This window comes from Mytilus edulis, chromosome 3 (genome assembly GCF_963676685.1).
Source record: "Mytilus edulis chromosome 3, xbMytEdul2.2, whole genome shotgun sequence".
NCBI lineage: Eukaryota > Metazoa > Mollusca > Bivalvia > Mytilida > Mytilidae > Mytilus > Mytilus edulis.
The window spans coordinates 38,592,924-38,616,390 of record NC_092346.1 but is presented as its reverse complement, the minus strand read 5'-3'; the positions used below and the strand labels follow the sequence as shown (position 1 = coordinate 38,616,390).

General features: G+C 32.7%; 1 long non-coding RNA gene across 6 annotated transcripts; it reads left to right on the top strand.

Moving 5' to 3' along the window:
* Positions 1–11,444: 11,444 nt before the first annotated feature.
* On the top strand, positions 11,445–22,158 carry LOC139516413 (uncharacterized). 6 transcript variants are annotated; one of them, XR_011662961.1, is made up of 6 exons: positions 11,445–11,479; positions 14,560–14,727; positions 16,167–17,143; positions 18,464–18,540; positions 19,625–19,700; positions 20,414–22,158. It is a non-coding gene; the product is annotated as an uncharacterized lncRNA (long non-coding RNA). The 6 variants fall into 6 exon arrangements; XR_011662960.1 differs by lacking the exon at positions 11,445–11,479 and adding an exon at positions 11,508–12,871; XR_011662963.1 differs by lacking the exon at positions 11,445–11,479 and having other exon boundaries at positions 12,879–14,727; positions 16,167–16,362; positions 17,053–17,143.
* Positions 22,159–23,467: the final 1,309 nt, after the last annotated feature.

Here is a 23,467-nt window from a genome sequence, read left to right as displayed (position 1 = left end):
TCCGATCATTTCCAGATTAACTTGACAAGTGCCCGATTGCTTCAAGATCACTGCGACTTGTATATTTATTTTATCCCAGACCAACTCGACCAAAACCCGATCCCTTCGCGACCGCATTCGACCAATTTTCGATCCCTACTAGGCCATACACGATAACACATGACTGCTACACGATTCTCTGAAAGTGTATGCAGATCTAATTAACTCTCATAACTCTGCTTCTGCAAAAATATATTGACAAAATTATTTTTAACTGTACAACAATTCCTCCATGTACAGTGCGTGTATTTACTTTTGCTAGGAGAGGTAACACTTTAAAAGAGAGGCAAAAGACACCAACGGAACAATCAAACTCAAAGGTCGAAAACAAACCGACACAGCCATAGTGAAAAACGGTAACCGACGAGAAGACCAACAGCAGTCCACATAACATAGAAAACTAAAAACTTAGCAACACGTAACCCAACAAAACCTTGGATGAACTCAGATGTTCCGGAAGGGAAGAATAAACAGCTGCGCCATGAGCCCATGATACGCCCGACGTCTTGTGTGGAAGTTTTGTGCAATAATCATAAATAGTTTCTGAGAAAATTTTAAGCAATTACCATTTATTGCTTATGAGACACGGCGGGACATGTGAACCCCCCCCCCCCCCCCCCCCACACACTTTTTTTTTTTACAAATATCACTAAAATAAAATTTTGAATCAAACCAAAAAGTATACAGATCTTTAGATTAATATACTAGTAACAAAGAAGTGTGTACAGTTTCAAGCAATAATCATAAATTGTTTTTGAGATACGGCGCGACATGTAAAAAAAAACCTCCCCTTTTTTACAAAATACTCAATAACTCAAAAATAGAATTTTGAGTCATCACCAAAAAGTATACAGATCTTTAGATTAATATAACAAAGAAGTGTGTAAAGTTTTAAGCAATAATCATAAATCGTTTTTGAGATACGGCACGACATGTAAAAAACCCCTCCCCCTTTTTGACAAAATACTCAATAACTCAAAAATAAAATTTTGAGTCATCACTAAAAAGTATACAGATCTTTAGATTAATATAACAAAGAAGTGTGTAAAGTTTTAAGCAATAATCATAAATCGTTTTTGAGATACGGCGGGACATGTAAAAAATCCTCCCCCTTTTTTACAAAATACTCAATAACTCAAAAATGAAATTTTGAATAATCACCAAAAAGTATACAGATATTAAGATTAATATAACTAAGAAGTGTGTAAAGTTTTAAGCAATAATCAAGAATCGTTTTTGAGATACGGTGCGACATGTGAAAAAAAAACACACCCCTGTTTTAGTTACAAAGTGCCGTAACTCAAAAAGTTTAAATCTTATTTTCACCAAAAAGTATACAGATCATTTGACCATCATAAAAAACAAAACAACTATATTAAGTTTCATGAAATTTAGATAAGTCGTTCTCAAGTTACGGTGCGACATGTTTACGCCGGACAGACAGACGGACAGACAGACAGACAGACGGACGGACGGACGGACGGACGGACAGACGGGCGGATACCGGACATTTGTATACCATAATACGTCCCGTCAAAAATTTATACGGGCGTATAAAAATGTCGGCACCGGCAGATTTTTCAAATATTAAAGTAATTGTGCAATCAATATTCATCGTTACACTGCTGATGACTAATATATCTTTCAAAGTTGGTTTATAAGAACATCAATATTATATTTTACCTGTTTTATGGGCTATTTTCTGTTTTGTCTGTCCGTATTTTCCGTTTGTCTAGAATTGTTTGTAGCATAAAAAAAAAAAGATGTGGTACAATTGGCTATGAGACAGCTCTTCACAGAACACCAAATGACACAGAAATTATTAAGAACAATTATAGGTCACCTTACAGTAAAAAAAAATTTCATTTGAACTCTTTGACGTAATTGTACACAAAAATGAGACGAAAGAAAAATATTTTTTTATTTGGTGCGAATTTCTTTCGTACAGTAACGATACAAACTGTTCAGCGAGCACTAGTTTTGATCATTTATTTCTAACATACTTTTACAAGTTTGCATAAACTTTGACAAACTATACACTCGCTGCAAATGCGTCTACAGTTTGTCGTTCGTCGTTTGTTAGTTCAAATGATGCATTTCTTTGTAAATTTAACATTAAATCAATTATCTAAACGTGTTCTTGCTCGTCATAACTCAAAACATTGTATAAAATTACTCAAAATTTCAATCTCCTGTAACCAAACGATGCATTTGTTTCTACTTCTATAACGTTTAACAAACTATAACAAACGGCACTTAACATTTACCAAACTGGTTAGAAAGAAATGCACTCTTGATCTCTTGATAGATATATGTAAAGTTGTAAACTGTTTCTTAAAATGTGTCACTCCAGGGGATTGATAATCTACCTTGGTCAAATTTGGGGGACATATGTGACATCTTTGCCCTCTTTTTGTAATATTTGTTGGCAAATACATACAGCTTGTTGCCATACAGCAAAAAGAAAATAAATATATTTAACCATTCAACTGCTGGATATCAAATCTATGAAAAATACTGATTACATACTTTTGCACATATATTGACAAACAGTACGCTTTTTGTGTAAGAAAGCAAGGAAATGGGGACGGTAAAGTTTTTGTTTATTCATATCTAACATAAGTACTAATCCAGTGACAAACCTCATTTTGTGGTGTCATTTCCAAAAAAGAGCAATACCATTACACATCACTGTTTACTATGAGGAGGTTTCAATAAGAATTGGGTTCCTCTTTGTTGGGTAAGTGCAAGTCTCTCATACTGCCCACACAGTGGTCGTCGTTTCATTCACTGCCTCACCTAGATTTCTCGGCACCCGTTGCTGCCTACACCATCTTGTTCGTATTCTATGCACTCTACACGCTCCGTTACAGATATCAACCTGTCTCTCTGATCTGTCACCACATTGTCCCATCTTCGCTAGCCAAGGGTTACGATCCACTTCCCTCCTAGGAAGTGGATCGTAACCCTTGGCTAGCGAAGATGCACCTGGACCACATATCCAATTGCTTTATTTCTATATTTTGAATGTATGATTTTACACGGATCTTCTACTGAATATAACCAAACAAACGGAGAATATATCCATGGGACACTGATAATGCCCAAGCTACCATGTATAACATTATAAAAGAGGGACGAAAGATACCAGAGGGACAGTCAAACTCATTAATCGAAAATAAACTGACAACTCCATGGCTAAAAATGAAAAAGACAAACAATAATACACATGACACAACATATAAATGTTCATGTAGGGACGTACGTGCGTACGGACGGACAAGGGTAACACTTAATGCCCACTCCGAAGCTGAGGGGAATAAAAAAAAATTCGGACGTTTCATACTAAAAATGTGCAAACCCGACCAATTCACGATTATCCCTAAGACCCATATACGATAAGGTCGATCTGGTCTGGTCGAGATCAGAATGAGATCGTGAATAGTTGATTTGGTCTAGCAATTCGAGTAAAGATCGTGAATTGATCAGAATTGTCGAATAAGTATTCATTTTGTTGTCGGCATGGAGTCATTTAGGAGTCGTGAATGGTCAAGTGACGGTCGTGTACAGTCGGATGGCGGTCGGGTAGAAGTCGTAAACAGGCCCAATTTAGTTGAGCTTGATCGTGGAAATTTGGACTATCGGGATCATCGAGTTGATCTAATCGGCAGTGTGAGCCTAGCTTTATGCTTGGTTCACACTGCAGATCAGACAATCTCGATCAAGTCCGATCAAGACAAATTAAGCGATCGAGAGACTGGTTGGACTAAATCGACAAGAATGTATGGGATGGTCTACCTTGGTCGTCATCGATCTAACTATCTACCCTAGAATTTTTAACATGTCAAACAAATTCGAGTGATAATCAAAAAGTCAGTCACTCGAGAATAGATCGAAAATTCGTCGAGTAGCGTTCGAATTGATCGGGAAAGGATCTTGAAGAGATCGAGTTTAGTCGGAATAAAAAAAAATTACCGATTGGTACTCGATCATCTCGACCTTTGCTCGACTAAGTCCGATCATGTCAAGATTAACTCGACCAATGCCCGATCGTTCCAGATCACTTCGACTTCTATATTTTATTTTATCCCAGTTTAACTCGATCAATACCCGATACCTTCGCGACAACATTCGACCACTCTTCGATCTGTACTCGGCCATACACGAGAAGACATGACTGCTACACGATACTCTAAAAGTATGTGCAGATCTGATTAACTTTCATAACTTGCGTCCGCAAAAATATATTAGTAACAGTATACTAACTGTACAAAATTCCTCCATCATTACTTTACTTTTGTAAGGAGAGGTAAAATTTTAAAAGACAGGCAAAAGATACTAAAGTAACAATCAAGCTCAAAGGTCGAAAACAAACCGACACAGCTATGGCGAAAAACGACATCCGACCAGAGGACAAACATCAGTCCACATAACACAACATCGTAGAAAACTAAATACTAAGCAACACGTAACCCAACAAAACCTGGGATGATCTCAGATATTCCGTAAGGGAAGAAAATCCTGCATTTTGTCCCCGATTGATTTTCCAAATATGATTATTAGACTTCTGATGACTAAGTTATCTTTCAAAGTTGGTTTATAAGAAAATCGAGATTATATTTTACCTGTTTTATGTGCTATTTTCTGTTTGACTGTCCGTATTTTCCGTTTGTCCAGAAATGTTTGTAGTAAAAAAAAGAAAATGCGGTAAAATTGCCAACACAGATCACCAAATGACACAGAAATTAATTATTGATAACAACTATGTCACCTTACGGTCAATTTTTTTTTCAATAATTTTTATTTGATCCCTTGATAGATATATGTATACAGTTTCAGAAAAGGTATCACTCCAGGGGATTGATAATCTACTTTGAGCCAAATTTTGTGGACATATGTGACAAATTTGCCATCTTTTTGCAATATTTTTAAGCAAATACATGCAGGTTGTTGCCATACATAAAAAAAGAGTTATATTTTTTTAAAAAGCAACTACTGCATACCAAATCTATATAAAAAAAAAGTACTAATTACATACGTATGCACATATATGACGCAAATATAACGCTTTATTAGTAAGTAAGGAAGGAAAAGGGAATGGTAAAATTTATGTATATTGCTATCTAATATCAGTACTTATCCAGTGACAATTCTCATTTTGTGCAGTCTTTTTCAAGAAAAGAGCAATAAAACTGCTAACATATCAGCATCCACTATGAAGAAGTTTTTATAACCATTTGGTTGCTCTTTGTAGAGTCTGTGCAAGTCTATCATACTGCCCAAACAGTGGTAATCGTGTTAGCCACTGCCTCATCTAGATTTCACGGCGCCCGTTGCTGTCTATACCTTCTTGTTCGTCTTCTATGCTCTCGTCAAGCTGCGTCACAGCTATTCATCCTCTCTCTGAGCTCTAACCATCTTGCCTACAATCCGACTGCTTTATTTCTATGTTGATATTTTAAATGTATCATTTTACTCAAACTTTCTACTGAATTTAACCAAATGAACAGAGAATGTGGTCATGGGACTCGGATAATGCCCCAGCTGGTATAAAACATTATAAAGGGTCATTACTCAAGAACAGCTACCCAAATTCGCACTTGAACTGTGTTTTATGGTAATAAGCATTGTGAATAAACATTTCATAAAATTTGGTTGTGGCAAAATATAATAAGGGAACGGAAACTAAAATAGTACGAACGCACGTACTAACGGACGGACGAGGGTAACACTTAATGCCTTCTCCGAAGCGGCGGGGAATAAACAGTTCGGACGATTTTATACTGAAATTTAGCATACCCGACCAACCCTCGACTATCCCTAAGACCCATATACAATCAGGTCTATATGGTCTGGTCAAGATCAGGCTGAGGTCGAGATTAGTTGGGGCAATATGCGTAATTGTTTCTCCATAGGCGGTAATGGTAACGTTTTCTTCTGTAGATCAGCCCATATCGTAAACTTGTAAATGTATGATGGCTTGTTTCGAAGCTGAGACATTTTCACATAATGTGGTTAAATTTTCGGGGTACGAAGTGTGATTCATTTTCCCGTAAATTAGCATACCCCGAAAATCCTTTCGTAATGCGGATCTTCATGGTAAAAGTCCCTTTTTTCACTAAATAATTTCTTTGAACATTTAATGCTTTGAATACATATAATAACTCCATAGTTTTAACACATTTATTCTAAGGTCATATACTTTCCAGATCAACACAAAAGGTTCAGCTCAGTCACGTTTCCCGTTGATTTGGTCTAGCTAGTAGAGTAAAGATCGTGTAGAGATCGTGAATTGATCGGAATTATCGAATAAGTATTCCTTTTGTTGTTGGGATGGAGTCGTGATGGAGTCTTTAAGGAGTCGTGAATGGTCGAGTTAAAGTCGTGTACAGTCGGATAACAGTCGGGTAGAAGTCGTAAACAGGCCAAACCATGAATTTGGTTGAGCTTGGTCGTGGAAATTTTGACAATCGGGATCATCTAGTTGATCTGATCGGCAATGTGGACCTTGCTTTAAATAGAATCTGCTTACCCTTCCAGCGCACTGAGACAATCATACTGATCTATTGAGTTAACTGTTTTTTTTTCTTCATTTTTTAACTTATTTTGTAATGTTACACTACAGTCCGAGGTTTGGTTAGGGTTAAGCACTTACATACATGTTAAACTCCGCCACGTGCACTGTATTTATGTGTCCCAATTCGAGAGCCTGTTGTTCAATGGTTGTTGTTGTTTCGTGGATGTCATATTTGTTTTTCCTAGATTGTTTATTTATGAATTAGACCATTAGTTTTCTTGTTTGAATTGTTTGAAGTGTTTCACATTTTCACGTGGTGACCTTTTGTAGCTGACCATACGATGCCTTGAAGACTGTACGGTTGCCTATAATTGCTTATATCCACTGGATTCAAACTCTGGTGGTTAGCTGTCTCATTGGCAATCACACCACATATAACTTTATTTCAATTTCTATGTGTTTTGTATACTATAACGTTTATGTTTTGAGCGCATACCCCTGAGCTCTGTCGGAATTCCGAGCAAAAGCCCATGACCCGCGATAGTAAATTAAAAGATGAACGCATCAGGGGCAGATCTAGCCATTTTCAAAAGGGAGGTTCTTACCAATAAGAAAGGGGGGTCCCAAAATCGTAATCTAACTGCCGATCAGATCAACTCGATGATCCCGCTTGTCCAAATTTCCACGACCAAGCATGACTAAAGATTTAATCGGGTCTGTTAACGACTTCAACCCGATTGCTATCAGACTACACGAACTTAACTCGACCATTCACGACTCCTTAATGACTCCATCACAACCCCAACTCGAGCACTAATTGAATACTTTTTCGATAATTCCGACCAATTCACGATCTCTATCCGATCTTTACTTGACTAGCTAGACCAAATCAACTATACTCGATCTTTGCCTGATTCTCGGCCAGACCAGATGGGTCCTACTAAAAAATCACCATGCAGTTGCGAAAATATTATAGTACAGCGGCGAAATCTGAAAAGACGCTTAGTTAAGGAGTTAATGCACCCAAAGAACACACACCTGGATTTTTTTTAAATGAAAGAATACATGTTAAACTTACATTTTAAACATGCCGTAAGAAAATCGTATGGTCGAATTTCTGTAAAAATGACTTTTTAGGGCGTAATTTAGTGTATAAGACAAAACTGACTGATACACTCAAATGTTATTGTTATTACGAATTACAATATTACGGCTATTTTTTAAGATGCAAATGTAAGAATATAATACTGACGATAAAAGTAGACAATAATTATTTTTAAAATATTTACCTTCAACATTTTTAAAACCGTTTTACTTTAGATTTTCACCGGTTTCCTTTAATAACAGGATAATAATAAAACCCTTCAGTTGTGTTTATTTGGCAAAAATATACACTTTGATATTTACTTTATACAAAACAACTTTCATTTGTAACATTTCTGATTCGATTTACAAGAAATTTTGAGTTAAGATAGGACACATCAATCCGTTACACCATTTATGTAATTCCGGAATTGCGGTCCGAGCCGTTTATTTCTATTTATTTCTCATTCGGATCAGTTCAATAACTGTGCAAGCCATTTGAATAGTTTAATTTTATTTCACATTAACATGTTTAAGTGTTAATATCTATCTTTACATTATTTTATAAGTGCTCTGATGTTAATTTCATTGTTTTTCTGGTATTTTGAACATCTAGAGAGGATATAAACTATAGGTGGCACGGTAGTATTTGCATTCCAGAATTTAGGTTGCTCTTTTGTGTACCCTACTTAGGTAAATGTATCTGAACAGTGTGATTGGACAAAAAATACAGTATCAACTGAACATACTTTCCCAAACTGAGGGATGAATCAGGTGTAGAAAAATATGAAATAATTTTATATACAGATGAAAATGAATTTTTGAGAATTTTTTTTAATTTTGTATTCACTGCACCATAAAATACCTAAAAGTACTAGTGGCCTTAGGTTTTTAAAAATAGCAAAAAAAGTAAACGGTCATGATACATATTCAAATTCATTTCTGAATAGTAAAATGAAAGTACTTCAGTTAAGTGTGAATGTAGATTTTTTTGCAGTGTTAGAAAGTGGTGAAAATTCTAAAAAGGCTATCATTATCCCTTATGGGCCAGGAAATACTACCGTGCCACCTGTAATGAATTTGAATATGTATCATGACCGTTTACTTTTTTTGCTATTTTTAGAAACCTAAGGCCACTAGTAATTTTAGGTCTTTTATGGTGCAGTGAATACAAAATTTTAAAAAATTCTCAAAAATTCATTTTCATCTGTATGTAAAATTATTTCATATTTTTCTACACCTGATTCATCCCTCAGTTTGGGAAAGTATGTTCAGTTGATACTGTATTTTTTGTCCAATCACACTGTTTAGATACATTTACCTAAGTAGGGTACACAAAAGAGCAACCTAAATTCTGGAATGCAAATACTACCGTGCCACCTATATTTTTTGTCATTGTTAACATTGTGTTAAAATAATCATGTAAAAATATTCCGGATCTGTTGTGAAACATTTCCGTAAAATGTCACAGTTAGGTAGTCCTTAAAAACTTGACCCAACAAGTGCCAATAGAGGGCAATCTTCCTTAGATTGGGGTAAATGTATTACTTGTCAGGCTATAAGCATGAAAAATGTTCAGGTAAAATACCGTAGATCTTGTTGTAAATCCTACACAAGCTAACAAAATCTTACTTGTTATAAACAAAAATTTATGGAAACGGTCGAGAAAATCGATAGCACTTGCATAATTTCACGTGCTACAAGCACATCTAGAATTACAACTTGATCAGATTGATATTCCTGCATTCTTTGCAAGACTGCACACAATGTGAAATTAATAAACTCATCATAAATACAAGGAATGAAATTTTGTAGTTGTGCAAGATGCGCGTTTCGTCTACAAAAGACTCATTAGTGACGCTCGAATACAACAAAAGTTAAAAGAGTCAAAATAAAGATCGAAGTTGAATAGCATTGAGGACCAAAAATTCCTAAAAGTTTTGCCGAATATTGCTAAGGTAATCTATTCATGAAGTAGAAAAGCCTTACTCTTTTAAGAAAAGTTTTGTAAACAGTTGATTTATAATTATGACCATATCAATGATAATCATGTCAGCACATAAGTCCTGTCGGGGAATCAAAACGACACCAGCAATGGCATCGGCCCGGGTCAGTGGTTGTTAATAACTCAACATAGATACCAGGAATGAAATTTTGTATTTGCACCAAACGCGTTATTCGTCTACAAATGACTCATCAGTGACGCTCGAATAAAAGTTAAAAAATAGAATTAAAAATATACAAAACGGGAAGTCCCAAATAAAATGGCAAAATCAAAAGCTCATATACACCAAACGAATGGATAACAACAGTCATACACCTTCTTAGTGTTCTCTTCTGTTGTCAATTCAATCAATGCCTCCCGACCTGACCAAATTTATTTGTTGGTTGATTAATGAAAAATCTTGACTTGCCGTTTCAAACCAAAACCAAACGACCGTTGAAAAAAAATGCTAGGATGCATGTCGCTTACAGGAAGGATTGTATTAATAAGTACTGATTTAATAACTTCATTTCGGCTTGCGTTACAATTATATCACGAATTAGGATCAAAACTATCAGTTAATACAGTACATGCCCACGAGTCCACTATAAATAAATATGTTTAAACTGATAGAGAACCGGTGAATGGCAAGGATACTTTTCATTCTATTGCTAGGGCTGTATTTTAACTGCAGACATTTATGACAGATTCAAGCTCTGTTGGACAGATAAAAGTTATACCAGGGCAGGAAAGACCAGTCGACGAGCGAAACATTTCTTTGGTGAACTGTGTACCATTTAATAATCCAAACAAGCGCCCTAAGTCTAGCCGTCGAAAGAAAGCCAATCGTGATATGCTATCCTGTTCCGAAATTTGTAAAGCTCCGTCATACTCAGTCTGGGTTTTGTTGTGACTTCTGTACAGAGAAGTTGTTAAATTTCCACTGGATGTTTTGGTATATGCAAAACATCAATGCAAAACGCAAGGAAAGAAACTTGTGAACAGTTCAATGACTTGTCCTACGTTTCTCTATTAGATATAAATGATTCGATAGACCTCATAACAAAGCTGTGTGGTCCGAAAGAAAAGCCCAAACGCTGCCATAACAATCTGAACAAGTTCCAGGTTGAATAAGCCACTTGTACAGATTCCAGCTAGGTCCGACTCCTTCCTTGTGAAGCATAGTTTAAACATCACATCTTTCGGTCTTCATTCCAATCCAAAGTCTTGATGAATACATATCGCCAAGTCGGCAATCGGATCGACTCTACAGTTTGTTCGGAAAGATAGAACATATGGTCTTGAACCGGTATTGTCTGAAAGCCAAATTGCATCAGACTTCTGTCAAAACTTAGTGTGCACGTGCAAAGGAAAATCATTTTGCAGAAAGGGTTGAATGTGCTTATCCTGTACTTAGCTTTGTCAATGTCAAGCATCTGACTTCTTACCTTATAAAACTTATTTTACCTTCAGTTATTATCCACTTTTTCTGTTATTCATATGTTTTTGTAAGTTTGCACCCCATCCTTTACTTTTTATCTTTTAATATAAGAAATGTATTAGGTTTTTTAGCCTTCTTATATAACTAACAAAGTAAGACCGTGAGACCGTGCGGTCTAACAAATTTCTGATAATATCGTTAACAAAAACTGAACAGTGCGATCAACCAATCACTATAACGTTAACATATAATACCATAGTGCTTTGAATTCTAGCAAGTACGGTCTAACAAAATCTTTTAGTACTGATAACAATTTTTTTTTAAATAAACCAATCGCTGATATTGATCCTCCTGACATCATTGCTATCTTCGCCATTCAGTTTGTTACAGAAGTTATTTTCAAAGATCTTATTTAGTAAGTTTATTTTTATAAGTCCATGAAACAAAACAGACATATCCAGATCATGATGACATTCAGATTGGTCATAGTAATCTACTGGTAATGATATTGAGGGTAATGAAATCCTTTTTATAAAATGTTAAACAACACAAGTTTTCCCGATGTACTCGGTTTTACATTAGTGTTGTTTGCAACGCCGTATCCTTCAATTTCATTAAAGACATCAAGTTGAACATAAATTTGAACGGTGTATGATGTGCTTGCAAACGTGATAAAACAACCGTACATAAACGCCAACGTGTATAGAGATTTTCACGGACTCCGGAAGGATTCCGATTTTGATTTGATTTTATATTTTTATTTGAGCTCTCTACGTTTGAGGTAGCAAAGGTATATATATGAATACGAAAACAATCAAAAAGTTTCTTTTTTTCTCTCTTTTGAAATAGTGTTATTATATACGCTGTTAAAATAAACAGGCAGATATTTAGTACCTTTTGCAAGATTGTCATATTTTTAAGAATTCTTGCATAAAAGTGTAAGCAGATTCAGTTCTAGAATTAATAAATTAAAGTATGCTACCGGGACTGCGGTTTGTCAAACTAAAATCACCATGGACCTGCTAGAGCACTATATTTTTCATTACTGTACAGAAGACGTTTAAGAGCTGTATCTTTTCTCTATAGAGCTAAGTATTTAGTGGCAATCTATTTCCGTCTTTGATTATGTATCTGGTTCACAGGCACTTGTTTCTATCCATGGGAAGACCTGTCAACGTATATTTATTCCGCCTAACAGAAGTTCCTCTAGAAACTTTATTATAAACAATGTCATAATACCTATTCCTGTTGGAACAAATATTCTATACTATTTATTCCGTTAGGAACATATACTGTAATACTAATATATATTCCTGTGGAAATAATCTTCCAGAATATTTATTCCTTTTGGAACTTATTTTATGATGAAGGAACTTACAATGTATATTCCGTGACATCTTCGCTAGCCAAGGGTTACGATCCACTCCCGCTCTCTTCTCTTCTAACCCTTGGCTATAGCGAAGATGATTCCGTTACAGACCCACTATCAACATAAATTTACGTAAATATACGTTGATTGTGGGTCTTCTCATGGATAGAAACAAGTGTCTGTGATCTGGTCTATAAAAAAATATTTTGCCACAGTTTTGTATTTAGTAACAATCTTTTCATGCATTAGATAATGTGTCTGTTTTTTTTAAATCACCAATCAAATAATATAAATAGATAGAGTTTGAAATAAATAACCAAAGACAGAATGAATAGATAAATATAATTATAATTTTTTTTATGCACCACAGGAACATATGTTCTTTGGCGGGACTAGACACAACCTAATTGTAGCTGATTTTATTGTCGTGCTATACATGTAGGTAATAAAGATACAATACAGTACCAGACATACATGTGTTAAAAAAAGTACTAACTTTTATCCTAATAATTTCCGATAATATCAATCAAATGTCATTCAAACTATAGTGATGCCAGGGTATCAAACTTATATTCTGTCACTTTAAATTCGTTATAACCACATTCATTTTATCACAGAATGCAAACAGGGTAATTAAAAAACAGCGCCGATTGCAGTCCAAATTCAAAAACATTATAAAACACTTTTATAAATCACACTTATTTTTGACATCCCTTTTATATGACAAAATATATTTACTTTATGATAAAACTTTAGAATTATGTGGTCAATGCATAGCCTCAGCAGTTTCAACGTTTTTTTCTGTAAGACGACACTAAAATCCATTAATCTCTCAAAGTCTCGCAGAGGTCAAAGATTTTGTTCAATTTTATACTGAAGAGCCTATCAGATTCATTTCCTGTTAACATGGTTAAAATATACTGTTTCAAGACCACTGCTTGTAGAAGTGGTCATTAACTTTTACTGTTGTCACATAACAAAATGCATAAACATGCAATTTTTTCACACAATTTTAAGTTTTTGAAGTTTTTTTACCATAAATTATTCTTCCATATACTTGTGCTATATAACTTCATTTTTTCTGTGTTAAAATCTACTTTTTTTATAGATTCAAAGTTCACTAATGGGTTATATAATTTGAATTGTGTACAGAAACACAAATATCAAAGCATTAAAAGCTTTCAGATAGAAAGTCAGCATGCCTCTTATGCATAAACATGGAAACTGCTTTAAAATGCTTATTTAGCCGCAAAATGACAAAATTTCTATCAAACAAAGATTTAAATTCTTTACTTTTATTGAGTTTGACAAATTGAAACCAGCAAACTATTCAGGGAAGTTGCCAAAGTACAGAATCTACATTTACTGATTTCATCTCTTAGGCCTGAGAACTGTTATTTCGTAGTGCATTTCTTTTAGACAATAGATTCAAATTAAAAAAATCTCACCAGTTCAATCTCAAAACGATTTTTACAGTGTAGTGTACTACTATTGGGACAAATAATAGCAAAATTTTAGAAACTTCTACCAGCTCTAACTCAAAATATTGACAATTCTGTGTTTAGGGGGTCTAAAATTCAGTTTGACAGCTTCAGACATACCAATTTTAGACCTTTTGTAACTGGACCAAATCACTACTTAACATAAAAACTCAACACCCAAATTTTTTTATCATGTAATTTCATCCCCTTTCTCGATATTACATGCATAAAATGTCAAAAAATGTCAAGAAATAAATTAGGAAAGGGTATGAAAAAAATTGGCAAGTAATACACTGTTCACACTAGGGAATATATATGTGGACAACCAAAATGGAAGAACGATAACTGTGTCCTCAGACCAATTGCTAAACCTCTTTTCTAGTTTCTAACTTTAATTTGTCTCAACAAATGTTATAAAACTTATACACTGCTTATACATGTAACAACAAAACACAGATTATGTTCAAATTTGACTGTCACTGTTACTGTTCTTGAGTTACATGCATTTATGCTTCATTATTATAAAATGGAAAAATTTTCTAATCTACATGTATGGTGGATCGGACAAACTTTTTTATACGGATTATATTTATTTAGATATGATTTAAAAACTTCAGAAAAGGTTGAGAAGCATTTTAATTTTAGGAGATTCCAACCTGAAGCAAGTTGTACCAATGGAAATGATGGAAGACCCAGTTAGAATACTGTGCATACCTGGGGCTACAATTAAAATCAAAGATGACCTATGCTGAAGTGGTGAGACTTCCTATGCATGTAACAGGAGACCAAACTTAGACCACCTTTGATATAAAGGTATGAAAATGATGTCTATTATTATAAGAATGAATGGAATATATTCCGGTTGAATGTCACTTTTTGTTTTTATATCCCCTAGTCCCTACAAACAAAGTTTTGGGATATACATAGAAATCCCTATATCATCCATCTGTATGTCCATAATTTTTGCAAGTGCAACCCCTCAGAACTGCTGAAATTGATGACATTACACAGCAAAAAACATTGGGTTTCTTATCAGCGAGGTGTATAGGCGAGTTAGGATAGTCGAGTTATTAAGGGCAAGTTATGACAGACGAGTAGCAAGAAACAAAAATATTATGTTTCTCTAATTTCTTATTAGAATTATATATACAGCAAGTCTTAAAACAGTTGTGGCGTCTGATTTTTTAAACAGAATTTGTAGATTTACTTTACATTTAATAAACAAAGTATAGATCTACCCAAGCTTAGTTATACATTACACAAGGAAGGGTCCCGGTATTTTGATTGCAGGATTTGAAAAAGTTATGTGATAATTATTTATAAGAGGCTATATGTTAGAAAGTAATGCACCCATAAAATTCTTTAATGAGAGTGACATTGTTCATTTTCTAAAACAAAACGGTATAAACTGTAGATACAAGACAAAATGTATACTTAAATCAAGCATAAGAAAATTAATCATGTAGACAAATAAAATATACTTGCAAATTGCCAGAACAAATATTGCCTCTACAGCTGCCCCAAAAAGCCCACTCTTAACGAAATTTGCAGCAGAAGAGATCTTTTACATATATATGTGCTATAGTTTTAGTTACTATCTCTCTTTACGTTTGAAATGACACTGACAGTGTTGTCTTATCCGGGCCTTTTATAGCTGACTATGCGGTATGGGCTTTGCTCATTGTTGAAGGCCGTACGGTGACCTATAGTTGTTAATGTCTCTGTCATTTTGGTCTTTTGTGGGTAGTTGTCTCATTGGCAATCATACCACATCGTCTTTTTTATATTGGCTATGAATTTAATGATAATGATGATAATTAAACTACAAGCCATCCGCAGTATTTCAAAAGGCTATCTGTTTCTGCAGAAAATAAACATACTTTGTGTAGAGATTACATTTTTATTACACGAATCAACAATACTGTATACAATTCTATAAGCAATCATCATTCAAAAATGTTTAAGAGATACACAAAAAAAATATGAAAATAGTTTTCCCCATTTTCAAGCATTTTGACTTTCGTAACTCGAAATAAAGATTTTTAATAAATATAAAAATAATAGTGCTGGATGAGGGATTTGTGTGAGTTGACTTGCAGTTCTAGTTTATTCAGGTTACACACGTTTCTTATTTGTAAATGCAGTTTTTATGTGAAGTGTAGATATCACATGAATGAATACTAATATCGTAATATATATCATATTTTTGTTATTGGTTAATAAAGTTCATTTTATTGGAATTTTGTTTCCAGTGTATAGAAATGAAGAAACCAACAGGAGCCCCTGCCATAAAGAGGAGTGTGTCTTCAGTTGAGATTGGTAGAAAAAAAGAAAAAAAAACAGTTTACCTACATAATTTTGCCATTAAACCTTAAAATGTGTATTTCTGAACCCCTTTATACTTTTTACTGGAAAATCCCTTACAACAATGCATGCTGTTATTGTTTTGTAAGTCTAGAAACATGGCCCTATTACAGAAGATGCATCTATTTTTCAAGAGGAATTATATGATATTGAAATTAGACAGATATGCAAGTTACATGTAAAAAGTAAAGTAACAAAAATATGGAACTCTGAGGAAAATTAAAAATGTAATAGCGAAATTAAAAGCTGAAATACATCAAGCAAAAAGAAAACAACTGTCATATTCCTGACTAAGTGCAGTCATTTCTTAGATTTAATCTGGTTTTATAGCTCGTTTTAGTAAACCAGTATTTAAAAATGATAAGATTGTAAGAAACAAAGCAATTGACCCAAATCATCATGCATGGTATCATTTTCAGATTTTTTACAAAGTTTATAATATTTATATGAAAAAAACAATAAACTGGTTAATTATATAGGATAAAATTGCATTATCTTTTGAAAGGAGATGTGTGTTAAATAACTGATAGCTTGTACAAAAACTCCTGTTCATAAATTACTTTTGGACACAACATATATATTTTACATCACATGATAATACATTGATATAATTTTGAAGTGGACTCACTTACACATGAGCCGGAAAAAAATAACTACCAACAAAATTACTTAATAATTGTACAACTACTGTAATCCCTTCTCTTTTAGTTCAAGACTGTTGAATGTTTTAGTACTTTCATCTCATATTTAATATATTGCATTTTTTTTTTATAGATATAGGGTATAGACGAGTGATCTAGTGTTTGAGTTCACCGTGGATGTGACTGTCATCCTAACAAACAAAGGTTTACATAGTATTTATCAGGTATTGTTGTATATATTTAATAACTTGTGCCGATGTATATAAATATATATATTGAACTGCATAAATATTAGATCTCTGCATTTCCATCCATTAATAGTGTTGCTTTCAAAATCATATAAAGAATATATTTAGACTCCATTACAATGTATCTTGAATGCATTTATTTAAATATATATGCAGTGTAATGCAAGAAATATTTCTTAATGTGAGAAATAGACAACAGGCTACTAACATGAAAAAATAGATTTGATTTTCTAAGGCTTGTCACATTTATTGAATGACTGACTTACAATAAAGAATGGAAAGGGGTAATGTGTCAAAGAGACAACAACTCGACCAAAGAGAAGAAAACAGCCCAAGGCCACCAATGGCTCTTCAATGTGCACTATTTTTTATTCTTATAAGCAAAAAATAAATAAGAATTTATGTTCTTATGCCTTCATTTATTTTTGTAAGCAACATTCAAACAGACAGAGATTCTACATTTGAGGTTAGTTATATACATTCAGAATTCATCGTGCACCATTTGAAAATATGGTAAATTACTTTAAGGATGTTTGCTACTCAGCTTTTCATAAAACTGGTAAATATTGATAGGTGATTAATAAAGGACAAAAGAGCAAAAAAACAATTAAAGGACTGTCTTGTTTGTGTTTTTGTTTTGTTTGAGATATATCATGAGATATAGGCTATTGAAAATTTGTTGGAAAAACTCTCTCTTGAATTTCGATATCTTAATCTGATATTGACAAGTCTTACTTTGCAAACACTATTACAAAATGCTAGGAAGCTAAAATTTTTACAAATGACTTCTTTCCGAATGTAAGATTTTGAAAAGAAAAATGAATGTTACATTTTTGTCTTCAAATGGATAGAACTATAGAGGAATTAAGAAATCTGGCAAAATTTAAAAACTTGACTAGCAAACATCTTTCATTAATATGGATTTAATTCTGCTGTATGGTGTTATTTATATTTGAACTTAAGGAAAATTGATATACACTAGAATACAGAGGTTCAAATTAAGGTTGGTTCTAGGTCCATCATGACCTTCCATTTGTGGGTTAAAAAAATCCCACCGGTAGTTTGTTATACCCAATGTACTTGTCTATATTTGCAGTTTAAGAAAAATACAAAAACGTTTGAACAAAAGTACGAAAATTTGGACCTTTATTTGCCTGACGTGAATTTGAACCTGTGGAAAAAAGGACATACAGTTTTCAACAAGCATTTAATTCTTTTGTTTTCAATACATTATATAAAAGTATTATGTAGAGTGGGTGGTTAGTTTCAATATGATTTGCTTTTTCTTTTTATTAGATACCGATTTAAGAAAATCCTGTTGAGGAAGAGGGGAGTTTCTGTGATGAGAATGATACACATACATAGAGCATTTGGTAGTGTATAATAATAAGTTAAAAAAAAATTTAATTGGATACAATAAATAACATGACTCCCAAAACGGTCATATATTCCTGACAAATGAAATTTGTCCAGACATTGTTCGTCTGGGATAAGTATGATACGGTCATCTACTTTTTAGCTTTCTTAAGAGACGGTCATTTTAAAATAATTCACCAAAAAATTTGGAAGTTCCTACATTTCAGCGGTTTATATCTAATTTCTTTTTTCAAAAAGATGAAAGTTATTCGAAATGTGTTAACAAATGTTTTATAAATATGATTTGAGGAAGATTTTTAAAAGGTCGTCAAAACCATGTTGTTTGATTTAGTGAGCATGTGCGCAGGTGGGAAATTTAATAATCTATCCATGCTCAGGCAGATATCAGTACACTGATGTTGCTCACTTCAAATGATGAACTGTCAGTTTAACACTTTACGTTAGAACATTGAATTTATTTCAAAGTAAAGTTTAATATCGTTTTTTTTTTAAATTGTCAATCATTGGTTTTATGATGGCCAACTGATTACCATGGTTGTCTTTTGTTACTAAGTCTTAAAATCCGTATATATGGTTATAAGACTCAAAATTTCCTGCTGGCTCAAAGATTTTTTGGAAGCCCTGATAAATAACAATATTTTCTAATACAAAATGTCACCATTTTCAATCTGACAACAGACTTTTATTTTAAATTAAGTTTGATGCATTATTTACATTTGAACATAAAAATTATGTTGATAGTTTGTTTTCTTTCAAGAAAAATGCTATTTCTGCATATACTGCCTCTTTGAAAGTCTTAATTTTGAGTATAATTTATCTATAAATTTATAAAAAAAATCTCAAACATGGTGATTGATGTTTGTAAAAAGTTCTTGTTATTGCAGTTCATCATTCACTTTTTATGTACTTTTAACTTGTTAAAGCAAACTTTAGTTTTGAAAAAAAGAATTTTACTGTTTTTTTCATTTATCTGAGTATGTCAATCAAGTTAAAGAGTGTGTATATATTGCAAATTAAAACTCTTTTTCTCTGTTCTGTATCTAATGATATAAAGATATATCTATGTGTATATTGTTTCAGAGTGTATTGAAGTTGTGAGTAGTATTTTAACCAAAAGAACATCTACCCTAACAACAGTGAAGATTAAAGCGATCAGGTACTGCTGTATGGTGATGTTGAAAGAAATTTAGGATTATTTGATCTGAAAAAAACACCTTTTAATATGAGACATATACATATTACAACTTCATTAAAATCCATTTAATTAAGGCATAGTTTCAATTCATCTTTTTAACATTTTTTCATGGAGATTTTATGTTTTATTGGCCAATGGAAAATCTGCTTAGTACTCTAGTGAAGTAAGGCAGACTGGACATGCTGCTCCAAACAGTTGCCATGATATAATCGTATCCTTATCCAACTTATTGAGTTTTTGGGGTGAATATAGGACTCACCCTGTCAGTCTGTCTGTCCATTAGAACAAAACACAAATTGTCCTATCAAATCAATGTAATTATCTGCCCTTGATTATAAAAGTGTTTTATTTTCTAATTAAATTTAAATACGTTTGATTACACTTAATGTTTTGAAAGTTGGATCTACCTTGCAAGCTAGAGATTTTCCAGTCCAGAATGAATTATACTTGGTAGAATATTTTTAAGCCAAAAAAAGTTTTTTTTGGCGACATGTCCAAACCAGAAGATTAGGAAAAGACACCATACCAACTTGAGTTTAATATATCATTTGGAAAGCCAGTCATCTTGTGGAAATGTAATAATAATAGTTTAAACTTTTTTTTTCTTTCATAATGTTTATTTCAATAATTAAACCAGATTTTGTGAATTTTACATGAAGGTAATTTTATTTTAGGTTTATCAAGACTTCTTAGTGCTTGCCATACAAGTGTCAAAGAGTGAAGGGCAAGAAAAATTTTAAAGAACAGAGAAGACTTGTTTTATTGCACTTAGTTTTGAGTTTTTGTTTTATTTTTTACCACTATGATAGAGTAATGTAAAATTCAGGAATTGTTTTTTTCTGATATATCTGTTTTGTAATTACTCCTTTTTAGATACATTTTAGACAGGTTTTTTTTTTATACCTTTTCCTACTGGAGTAGCATTGACAACTATTTGAAGTTTTTAGTAAGGTTACTTTCTTTGGGTTTTGTATTTCATAATATTTCATTATATTAAGGTGTCATACTTGAATACCTTGTAGTTATGAACTTCTTGCTTCTTTGATATGTGTAGTATTATTCTCCCCCCCCCCAAAAAAAAAATATATTTAGTTTTGTAAAAAAAAAAAATCCATAAGGTTGGTCAACAATGAATGGCTCTCTAAATAAAGATTAAATACGAATTTCAAAAGAAAAAAATATGTATGAAAACTCCATTCAAAAATACTTTGGAAAGTATCACACCAGTGATTCTTCTGGTATAATTCAGGTAAACTCTAAATCTCAGTTTTCATTGGGGACTTTCTTCATTGCATAGAGGATGCTTTATCATCTGATGTATTATATTCACAATATAATTGTTAAGGGCATACGATACAGTTACAGGGGAGGTAATGACATTGCTAACGTTAAATGTTATTTTCGCGACGTCAAACTGTGACATATCGGGAAAAGATGCATTTTTTCGACTGATTTTTATCACTCAAACTGATTTAATTTGAAAACCAGTGCATGGACCCCTATTTTTTAAAACAACATACTGTTTCATTTTGCAGGGAGATTATGTGAACCAAATTTTATATACAAAACTGTAAATAATGCAATTTTTTTAATGTTGATAAATATGCAGCAAAAAAATTACTTTTTTTCTCAATTCATGACCATTTGATAAATATGAGTTATTTCTGAATAAAAAATGCACAATTTTTTAGGATTCTTATAAAATACAGAAATTACAAATTATTTAACAAAAAACAATTTGTGTTTATCTTTTAAAACAAAAAAGTTATGGCTTTCTCTCGAAAGGGAAAATACGACCACAAATCCTAATTTTGGGCAAATATACAAAATTTCGACCTCATTTAACTCAAAAAATAGCACATGAAGGTATATTTTTTATTACATATTTGATTTAATTAGGCGAAAAATAGCCTACAGTATATTGAAATTTTCATCAAACTGTAAATACGGGATCAAAACTGTATTGTATGCCCTTAAATGTTGTGAATACAGAAAGCAAACATAATGATTATGATATGCTTAAACTTCATTATAACAAATAATTTAACTTTAAATATAATGAATATTTAAACTGGAATTGACTGTTCACATGTTATGCTCGTTGATTGTTGACATTATGTGTTGAAAACAGTAATAAGTCAAAGGACTAAGAGTTACAAGACAGAAAGTCCAAAAGTCACAATTAAATTTGATTGGTCTATAATAGAATAGAATGTTTATAAAAATGTCAATTGAATAAGTCTTTCTATTAAAAAAAATCTCTTGAAACCACATTGTGACCTCTTGTTATATATGTTTTAATTGGTTACATTTTTGTCTATTTTGTACCATAATGCTATGCATGAAAAATATATTAACGATATGCAAATTTGGAAAAATTAAAAGTTTTATGATAATAAAAAGAACAAAATTAGTTAAATTTGTTTTGATTGATTTGATTTTATCCAATATGTATATTAAAAGGAAAGCTAGTTTAAACATATTTTATTGTTCAAAAATTACAAATGGATTAGACACAAGTTTTTCAACTTAGTAATGTCTTCTCCAAAAAGGAAAGCTGTTCCAATAATAGATATGGCTTTTAAATATAACTTGCATCTTAAAGAAAATAAAGGAGGAAAAGAAAGAAAACAAGAGAGACAATTGCTTCAACAGGATTGTACTGTCATAATCAAAGTCACATTTCCTGTTTACACAAAGAATTGAGTGTAATATAACGCCTGAATTGGACTTGGTATTGTATCTTAGCATATGTGAAAGGATTTTTTTATTAAATGATAACTTTACTATTTTAACCAAGTAAAACTAGATCAGGATACTTTCTGTGTGAATTATATGGGTTTCTAAGAAATGGTCTACACGTATACATGTATGTATTGTCTGTGATTCTTAGATATATTCAGTATGTTATGTCTGGTTCCAAGATCTAGTCTAAATGTTTTTTCCAATATTCAAACAAACGGTGTGTATGCTGTTTCTGTGGTTATTAGATACAGTCCATGCAATATGTAATGGTTTTAAATTATGATAAATGACCATAAGTTTATCATGTTGCAGGATATTTTTTTCTGAAATGTAAAGTTTATATTTCAAAGGTTAGACGACCTGGATGCTACGATTTTTTTCTTCTGTCAAATGTCCATGTCCTCAACCTCATTTTAATGGTTCAGCATCTGCTTAAAGAAAAAATAAATGTTTGTCATTTAAATTTATTATATACTATGAGTAATAGGATAACTATATTTGGTATATTGGTTCCTGGCAATGTATACATTTCAGTTAGACAGGGTTCTTCTGACCTTCACCTCATTTTATGTTAAAAGTTATGTGATTAGATCCATTTCTAAAATACTGGAAGTAGTAGGTCAACAATATGTTGTATATGTAATGATTGAAAGGGGTATATATCAGTCTGGCAGGTTTTATTCAACCTTGATCTGATTTCCATGATTCATGAGTGTCCGACAGAATTTATCTGAAATGTGAATTGTCTGTGATACTTGTAGTGAAACCTTAATCTATAAAACTCATAAAATCAATGGTCAGTAAAAGAGGGACGAAAGATACCAAAGGGACAGTCAAACTCATAAATCGAAAAATAATGCAGGTGAGACATTTCAGTGTGTTCACTCTTGTGTGTTTTTAGAAGTCAAATATGATTTTTCTGCCTATGAAATGTACTTTTACGTTATCTATACAAGCACATAATAAAAGGTGTTAGTCTAATT